General features: G+C 48.1%; 1 pseudogene; it reads left to right on the top strand.

Annotated features, from left to right (window-relative positions):
• Positions 1-3,112: 3,112 nt before the first annotated feature.
• LOC136662654 (5S ribosomal RNA) lies at positions 3,113-3,230 on the top strand (annotated as a pseudogene).
• The last annotated feature ends 5,674 nt before the right edge of the window (positions 3,231-8,904 follow it).

Here is an 8,904-nt window from a genome sequence, read left to right as displayed (position 1 = left end):
CTGTGATGAAGAACAGCCAATAATTACTGGGTGTCTCCCGTTTTAGAAAATGTAGCACCTAGCAGTTTACTCTGCTCTGTCTCCCACACTCACTGAAGCACAGTCCTCGTCCTCCCCCCAAATAAGGCAGAGAGCAGGAGTAAAAGAGAAGACTGGGCAGTTACTTTAATGTTTGTCCTGACTTTCCTTTCCAAACAGAGAGGCACACAAGGCAGCTTACAATAATCCGAAAACACCAGGAATAGCAATGCCACCATTTTTTTTTTTAAACGAAACAAAAATCCCAGAAAGCTAACAAATAAAAAGCAGCATAGCATCAGAGAACAGAGAGACAGAACATCATTAAACCTATATCAGCAGGACTTGGATATCCCACTGGCCAAAGAAAATAATTGAGGGAAGAGAAAGAACCATTCTGATAGCTCAGTGCAGGGAGTTATATACACAGGATGACACCATGGGAAAGACTGTCCCATGGGGGAATGGAATGCATAAGAGAATCTCCCCAGATGTCTTCGGACTAGTCCATAGTGGGGAGGTAGTATTGCAGGTACCCTAGTCCTACAGGGACATACCCATACTGTGACTTCTCAAGCCGATAAGGCACATGGCATCATAGTGCCCCATAACGCAGATGTGGCATCTGGAAGTGACAACACTTTTGGGTCACCTCTGGACACAAGCCCTCTGGTTGCATCTGGAGGTGTTCCAAAGGCCAGAGAGGCCATGCGCAGCCTCTCCGGTCCTTGGGGGGCCAGTGAAAGGAAGGCCCCTTCTGGAGGCCTTAGAAGGCCTCCAGAAGGCTGAAGAGGCCATTTGTGCACACAGGGGTGTGTGTGGTTAGGGTCAGGTGATGCATGCTCTAATGACCACATGTTCCTGTGGCACTAGCTGTTCAGGAAATTAGGAATTCCACCCTTGATTCAAGCAAGTCAATGATCACAATTCTGAGTTCTTTGTTTTTCCATTTTCCCAGTTCAAAACGTTTTGCTATTACTAACAATGCACTTTCTTTTAAAAGGGGTTTATTTTTAGGAAGGAGGCAAAAAACAACCTTAAATAAAAAGAAAAAAGAAGCCGAGGCATTTTTGATCAAAATGCTAAGATGGGAAGGGAAAGAACTGGGCAACCCAAAATCCGCATTCGGGAACTGCCTTTGGGGGCAAACGGTATTGTACATTGCACAGCAAGAGCTATACTATCCATGCAATATCTCAGTGGTTTACCATGCACTGCTTTATACCCAGGGGGACGGCTAATGTAATTTCATCCAAGCTTCTGTTCCAAACCGTGCAGAATCTCCATGCAAAGGACAAGGGAGTGAGAGATGGGCAAAAACACAAAGACATTAAATGCAAGCAATATGTGGGGATTTCTCTTTCCAAATCTCATTTTGATCGTTGCATCTGAACAGAGCACCACATGCTCTGGTTGCCTAAATGATCTGTCAACTGAAACTGTTTAGTTTCTCACCTCACCCATTTTTTTCTTCCTCTGCAGCCTTCCCCAGTTGCACAGCTCAGTCCCCTGACTTCCATTCCAGCCTCGCTGCTAAGACTGCTCATGTTGCCTTGGATGACCACCACCATTCATTCCTCCGAGATCATAGAGCATATAGGGCCCACATTTCTGGTGTGGGTTGGGACACCAACATAGTGCCCAGACCATCTCAACTTTGACTTTCACTTCAGCCACCTCCTTGCCACCTTGTTGGCATCCTTCAGTCTTGGAAGACTATGGTGTCACACTCTGAATTGTGGCTCTGGAACAGAGTGTCCTCTCCAGTGCGCGAAGCCTGGGTAAAGTAGGTATGGAGGATAGGCTGTTACCCATGCAGCAAATCCCACCCTCTCCACGTCGCTGAAATGGTCCAATGGAAAGGCAGAAGCCAATACGGTTGGTTCCAGCGGCGTCGCAGGAGTTGCCAGAATGTGACTATGTTCAGCCATGAACTGCCTCAGGGACTCCGGCTCCGGATTTTGCCTCGAGGTTGACTCCTGAAGCCTTTTCCTTAACTGGATGCAGCCACAAGGCAGTGGAGGTTTGTGATCAGAGTTTTCCTTCTCTCAGATGAGCTGCCTTCCCAGGCTGACGAGTCCCATCTACCTGGTGGCTGTTTAGTCGCCTCTTACGACAAGTACAGCCAAACGGAAGGCCTATTCTTATCCCCAGCCCCCAGGGGAAACCTTGCCACCTACCTATACAGAAAAGGTGTTGACTTTGATACCTCTCTGTTGTCAGGGTCAGGTTGCTGGAGGGCCCAGGGCAGAGCTTTGCACTGATCCACCCCCCACCCCCCATGGTGTGTGGCCCTTACTCACCCCATATAGAACCTTGCCACCAGGTTTAATGGGTCAAGGTCAGGTTGGCGAAGGTGGGCTTTCTGATGGCGTGGGCCCAACCTGGGCAACTCTTGGTGATAACCAAACGTTCACATCCATGTACAAAAAGGGGTCATAGCTCAGTAGATGAGCCCACGCTGTACATGTGGAACAGCCCCCATTCAAATGTCTGCCATTTGGTTCCCCACACCTTGAGAAAAAGAAGATGATGCAAATCCCATCATTCAGAGTCATGTCCTGCTATCAAGGGATGAGTGCCCTTAAGGACCCTCTTGTTTATATCTGCATTCCTTGTGTCACTCCAGAAGGCAACCTTTCAATGAATCTGCATTTTTTACAGGTCCTGTGTGTGCAACCTTGTCAGCAATGTAATCCCAGTTCCGCCTTCCCTCCCTGCCTGCCTGATATCCTTGGGTTGTATCTGCATACTGAAACCGCTATCTGCATTTCAAATGTACCCGTTGTGTAATGTGCCCGGCAAAATCTGCATTTTGATTAGAAGGGCTCCTCTTGATTGTGTATCAGCAACAGGCACATCAATGCCCACTGAGATTTCATTCACCCACCAAGTTACATATTTACACACAGATGTTTCGGGCCTCCGATAATTAGATTAGGCATTGCAAGCTGCCTATCTCTGGAGTAAGTAGCAACTCCAAAAATCCTTAATTATTGGAGGATTTTGACCAGTGAGTTGTCAATCTGTCCAGGTGAAAGAGCCCCCAGGTAGGTTCATGTGGATGACATCTGGCTACAGGGTCCACCTGATTGGCTACAGTGTGTTACCCTGCACATGCCCAATCTCATCTGATCTTGGAAGCTAAGCAAGGTCAGGCCTGGTTAGTACTTGGATGGGAGACCGCCTGGGAATACCGGGTGCTGTAGGCTTATACCATAGTCTTTCGAGACTGAAGGTTGCCAACCAACCACCTCTCTGTACCCACCAGAGGCATCACGAGGGACCATGGCACTGGGATGCAAGGGAGGGCACCAGGATGCAGGTCTCCCATTGCTTTTTGTGCTCCCTGAAGCATTGGCGGGGCCACTGTGAGATACAGGAAGCTGGACCAAAGGAAGCTTTGGCTTGATCCAGTGGGGTTCCTCGTATGTTCTTATGGAATCCGAGGCAGCAACATCATAATGTCACTTCCAGGTTCTTCCCGAGGAAGCAGCAACCTCCTCCTCTTCATGCTCAAAAATCGCCACAACCACCACTGTGAGTGCGCACAAGCTTCAGTCACTTCCTGTGTGTGCACAATCAGACTTTACAGCACCCCCTTCCAGCCTGGCACCCCGGGGCGGGAGAAACCCCACTCCTCGCTTTCTACACCACTGCTATCCCCCACTCTCACTATGACATCTTCTATGTAGGAAGAAAACAAGACCCAGAAACTGCAGGAAATACTGGCGCCACCAGTTGCAAGTGGGAAGATGATGCGCAAGGTTTCAACCCTGATTTGAACCTGCATTTCTGACTTGGATTGCAATCACAGTGGAACTGTGGATGAATCACTCCATCGCTCAATATCAATGTGACACAAACTCCAGGATTAGCTCCTTAATGGCCGGATCCCAAAGGATCTCCTCTATGGAGAACTCGTGCAGGGAAAGTGCCCTACAGGTAGACCACAGCTGCGATACAAGGACATCTGCAAGAGGGATCTGAAGGCCTTAGGAGTGGACCTCAACAGGTGGGAAACCTTGGCCTCTGAGCAGCCCACATGGAGGCAGGCTGTGCAGCATGGCCTTTCCCAGTTTGAAGAGACACTTGGCCAACAGTCTGAGCCCAAGAGGCAAAGAAGGAAGGCCCATAGCCAGGGAGACAGACCAGGGACAGACTGCACTTGCTCCCGTTGTGGAAGGGATTGTCACTCCCGAATCAGCCTTTTCAGCCACACTAGACACTGTTCCAGAACCACCATTCAGAGCGCGATACCATAGTCTTTCGATACTGAAGGTTGCCTACATAAGTGACTTGAAGTTCTGTACTGTATTAAGGGCCCAATCCTATTCCATTTTTCAGTGCTGGTGCAGTTGTGCCAGGGGGGTGGGTACTGCATCCTATAGTGGAGGGGCAGTCACTGGGGCCTTCTCAAGGTATGGGAACATTTGTTTCCTTACCACGGGCCTGCAGTGTGGCTACACCGAAGCTGGGAAGTTGGATAGGATTGGGCCCTAAATGGCCTATACACTGAACCCCTTCCTTCCATATTGAGCAACTGAAAATCAAATGGGCCATTGGCTCAGTAGCAAGATGCAAAGTTTTACTCTCCCCAAATATGGAGAAACTATGCACCTGAAAAGTTATCTTCTCGATAATGACTTTTTTCTTATTATTTAGCAAACCCGAGAAAACAATTAGAAGTGTGTTCCCCCCCCCCAAAAAAAAAAAAAGCCTGGGGGGGGAAAAAGCTGCAAGAAATCAGAGTCCATATTCAATCCAAAGTCTTCAAAAGTTTCTTGGAAAGCTTAATTAAATGGTAATTCATCTGTGCATTGGCACTGTCTTGTAAAGTCTGATAATGCCGGAGTCTTAATTAAAAACTAATGCGGCTTTTAGTTTTTTATTCTGCTAGTTCAAGAGGAAAAAAAAAAAAACTCACCAGGCAGAACTGCCAATTGAGCTGAAAGATCTCTTGATGCCGCATTGATTTTGCCCTCTTTAAATGCAGAGTGTCAGTTCAGGTAATCATATTAAAAGGTATTCCATATTTATTTATACGCTCTTCTGGACAAATTGCAAATGGTGGTGCCGGAGGATTCGGAGATGTCTGTAAATATTCAACATGAAAAGCAGCATTAGTGAACGTTCCCCTCTGAGTTAACCCTCAGCTTGTGGCTGCTGGGTTGAGAGAGAGAGAGAGAGAGAGAGAGAGAGAGAGAGAGAGAGAGAGAGAGAGCTACATGAACAAAACAGATGCAAAAATAGACTAGGGTCTGGCTCCTCAGATGCTTTGTGTGCAAAAGAACTGCAAAGATCCTGGTGACTTAAGAGCTAATCCTGCTGCTTTGAACATAGGTTGCTTGAATAGCCATGATGCAGAAGGACTGTGAGCATGTGCAGAGTGCCTTACTACCACCAAATGATCACAAAGAAGTGGGATGCACCAATTTTCATGTGCAACTAGCAATCATTTTACAAAGTAGGATTTGCATAGCAACTTCTTTGATGGTGGTGCACAAGACAGGAGAGAAGTTTGTCCCTTCCTTCCCTCTATTCCATTTCTTCTTGGCATACTGAATAGCTCTGTCCCAGGGAGCAATTAGGGATGTGTGTTGGCAACCTTCAGTCTCAAAAGACTATGGTATCGCGCTCCGAAAGGTGGTTCTGGATGGGATTAGGGATGGACCTTTTGAAGGGATGGACCCTTTGAAAATGTAGGACTTTCAAGAACTACTGCAAGCCAACAAACCTCATCCCTTTCCTTTCCTTCTGTGTCCTTCTGTTTGCAAGTTAAGGGAAGAGGGAAGGGTGTTGGGGGGGCTGGCATGAAGACCCTTTGAGGATGGAGAGGGCTGGCGAGACTGGAGAAGAAGCCAGGAATAATTGTCGGTTTCGCGTTCTCACCCTGCTTTTGATCCAGGCATGGGATTCACTCTACAAATGGGCTTCTCCTTAAGCTTTCTCTTTCTTGGTCATCTCCAAGTGGATAACTTTTCCTTGACTTTTGCTCTGCCATTTCTAGGCTTCAGTGTTCCAGACAATGATTTAGAAGCTTCTTTAATGCTCATTAGTTTAATGACACAATGGATTAAAGCACAATTAGGAAAAAAAATTTCTCCATTATATTCAAATAAAAAAAGGGCAGAAAGCAAAAGGAGAAAGAAACCGCCAAATCTCCTTGCATCCTCCGGCAAGCAAAGATTAGTGGCACCCCCTGCTCGGGTTAAGAAGGAACCAATCAGAGGATAATCATTTCTAGCTCCATTTCAGGCTAAAGAGGCAGCATCCCAGCTGAGGTTGAGGTTCTTACAGTGAGCCTCCCCACCCCAGAGTGAGGCCTGCATGGCTATATTCTGGGATGTGCTTCAGCAATCAAGGTGAACTATTTACAGTTCTGTTTTTGATACCTGCCCTTTTTCCCTTGTGGGGAGGGAGAACTCCACTGAGGTCAATGGAATGGAGTTTAGTCTGCATAAGAATGCACCATGGTGACTTAATCTGGGATGCAAGCCAGCCAAGAGTATTAGTATTATTTTTTAGTTGGCAACCTTCAGTCTCGAAAGACTATGGTATCGCGCTCTGAAAGGTGGTTCTGGAACAGCATCTAGCGTGGCTGAAAAGGCCGATTCGGGAGTGACAATCCCTTCCACACAGCCTGCCTCCAAGCGGGCCGCTCAGAGGCCAGGGTTTCCCACTTGTTGAGGTCCACTCCTAAGGCCTTCAGATCCCTCTTGCAGATGTCCTTGTATCGCAGCTGTGGTCTACCTGTAGGGCGCTTTCCTTGCACGAGTTCTCCATAGAGGAGATCCTTTGGGATCCGGCCATCATCCATTCTCACGACATGACCGAGCCAACGCAGGCGTCTCTGTTTCAGTAGTGCATACATGCTAGGGATTCCAGCACGTTCCAGGACTGTGTTGTTTGGAACTTTGTCCTGCCAGGTGATGCCGAGAATGTGTCGGAGGCAGCGCATGTGGAAAGCATTCAGTTTCCTCTCCTGTTGTGAGTGAAGAGTCCATGACTTGCTGCAGTACAGAAGTGTACACAGGACGCAAGCTCTGTAGACCTGGATCTTGGTATGTTCCGTCAGCTTCTTGTTGGACCAGACTCTCTTTGTGAATCTGGAAAATGTGGTAGCTGCTTTACCGATGCATTTGTTTAGTTCGGTATCGAGAGAAAGAGTGTCGGAGATCGTTGAGCCAAGGTACACAAAGTCATGGACAACCTCCAGTTCATGTGCAGAGATTGTAATGCAGGGAGGTGAGTCCACATCCTGAACCATGACCTGTGTTTTCTTCAGGCTGATTGTCAGTCCAAAATCTTGGCAGGCCTTGCTAAAACGATCCATGAGCTGCTGGAGATCTTTGGCAGAGTGAGTAGTGATAGCTGCATCGTCAGCAAAGAGGAAGTCACGCAGACATTTCAGCTGGACTTTGGACTTTGCTCTCAGTCTGGAGAGGTTGAAGAGCTTTCCATCTGATCTGGTCCAGAGATAGATGCCTTCTGTTGTAGTTCCAAAGGCCTGCTTCAGCAGGACAGCGAAGAAGATCCCAAACAAGGTTGGTGCAAGAACACAGCCCTGCTTCACGCCGCTTCGGATGTCAAAGGGGTCTGATGTGGAGCCATCAAAGACAACAGTGCCCTTCATGTCCTTGTGGAAGGATCTGATGATGCTGAGGAGCCTGGGTGGACATCCAATCTTGGGGAGAATCTTGAAGAGGCCATCCCTGCTGACCAGGTCGAAAGCCTTCGTGAGATCTATGAAGGCTATAAAGAGTGGCTGTCGTTGTTCCCTGCATTTCTCCTGCAGTTGTCTAAGGGAGAATACCATATCAGTGGCGGACCTGTTGGTTCGGAATCCACACTGTGATTCTGGATAAACGCTCTCTGCAAGTACCTGGAGCCTCTTTAGTGCAACTCGGGCAAACAACTTTCCTACAACGCTAAGGAGAGAGATGCCACGGTAGTTGTTGCAGTCACACCTGTCACATTTGTTCTTGAACAGCGTGATGATGTTTGCATCCCTCATGTCTTGAGGTACTCCACCTTCTCTCCAGCAGAGACAAAGGATTTCATGCAGCTCAGTGATGATGATCTCTTTGCAGCACTTTAGGACTTCAGCAGGGATGCTGTCTTTTCCAGGTGCCTTGCCAAAGGCAAGGGAGTCCAGGGCCACGTGAAGTTCTTCTAGGGTTGGTTCACTGTCAAGCTCCTCCAGCACAGGCAGTCACTCAATGTTGTTCAGCGCTTCTTCAGTGACTACATTTTCTCTGGAATATAGCTCAGAGTAGTGCTGCACCCAGCGTTCCATCTGCTGCACCCAATCCTGGATGACCTCGCCTGCGGCAGTCTTCAAAGGGGCAATTTTCTTCTGTGTTGGACCTAGGGCCTGCTTGATACCATCATACATCCCCTTGATGTTACCCGTGTCAGCTGCTATCTGTATCTCGGAACAGAGCTGGAGCCAGTAGTCGATAGCACATCTCCTGGCAGTCTGCTGGACTTTGCTGCGAGCACCTCGGAGGACCTGCAGGTTGCGCTCACTGGGACAGGCCTTGTATGCTGCTTGAGCTCTCCTCTTTTCCTCAATGACTGGTGTCAACTCCTCAGAGTGGGCTTCAAACCAGTCTGTTGTCTTGTTGGTCTTCTTGCCAAATATGGACAAGGCGGTGTTGTAAACGGCATTCTTGAAATGTTCCCATCTGTTGGATGCGTTTGCATTGACCGGGCCTGGAAGAGATTCCTCAAGCGCTCGTGCAAATTCCTCCACTTTTCTCTGATCCCGGGTCTTGCTCTTATCAATGCGAGGTCTTCCTTCCCTTTTCGTGTGATACAGTCGCTTTGTTTGCAGTTTCACTCTGCTGCACACCAGCGAGTGGTTGGTGTCACAGGCAGCAC

Source organism: Tiliqua scincoides, chromosome 11 (genome assembly GCF_035046505.1).
Source record: "Tiliqua scincoides isolate rTilSci1 chromosome 11, rTilSci1.hap2, whole genome shotgun sequence".
Classification (NCBI taxonomy): Eukaryota; Metazoa; Chordata; class Lepidosauria; order Squamata; family Scincidae; genus Tiliqua; species Tiliqua scincoides.
Note: the sequence above shows the minus strand (reverse complement) of the source record. Positions and strands in the feature narration are given on the sequence as shown.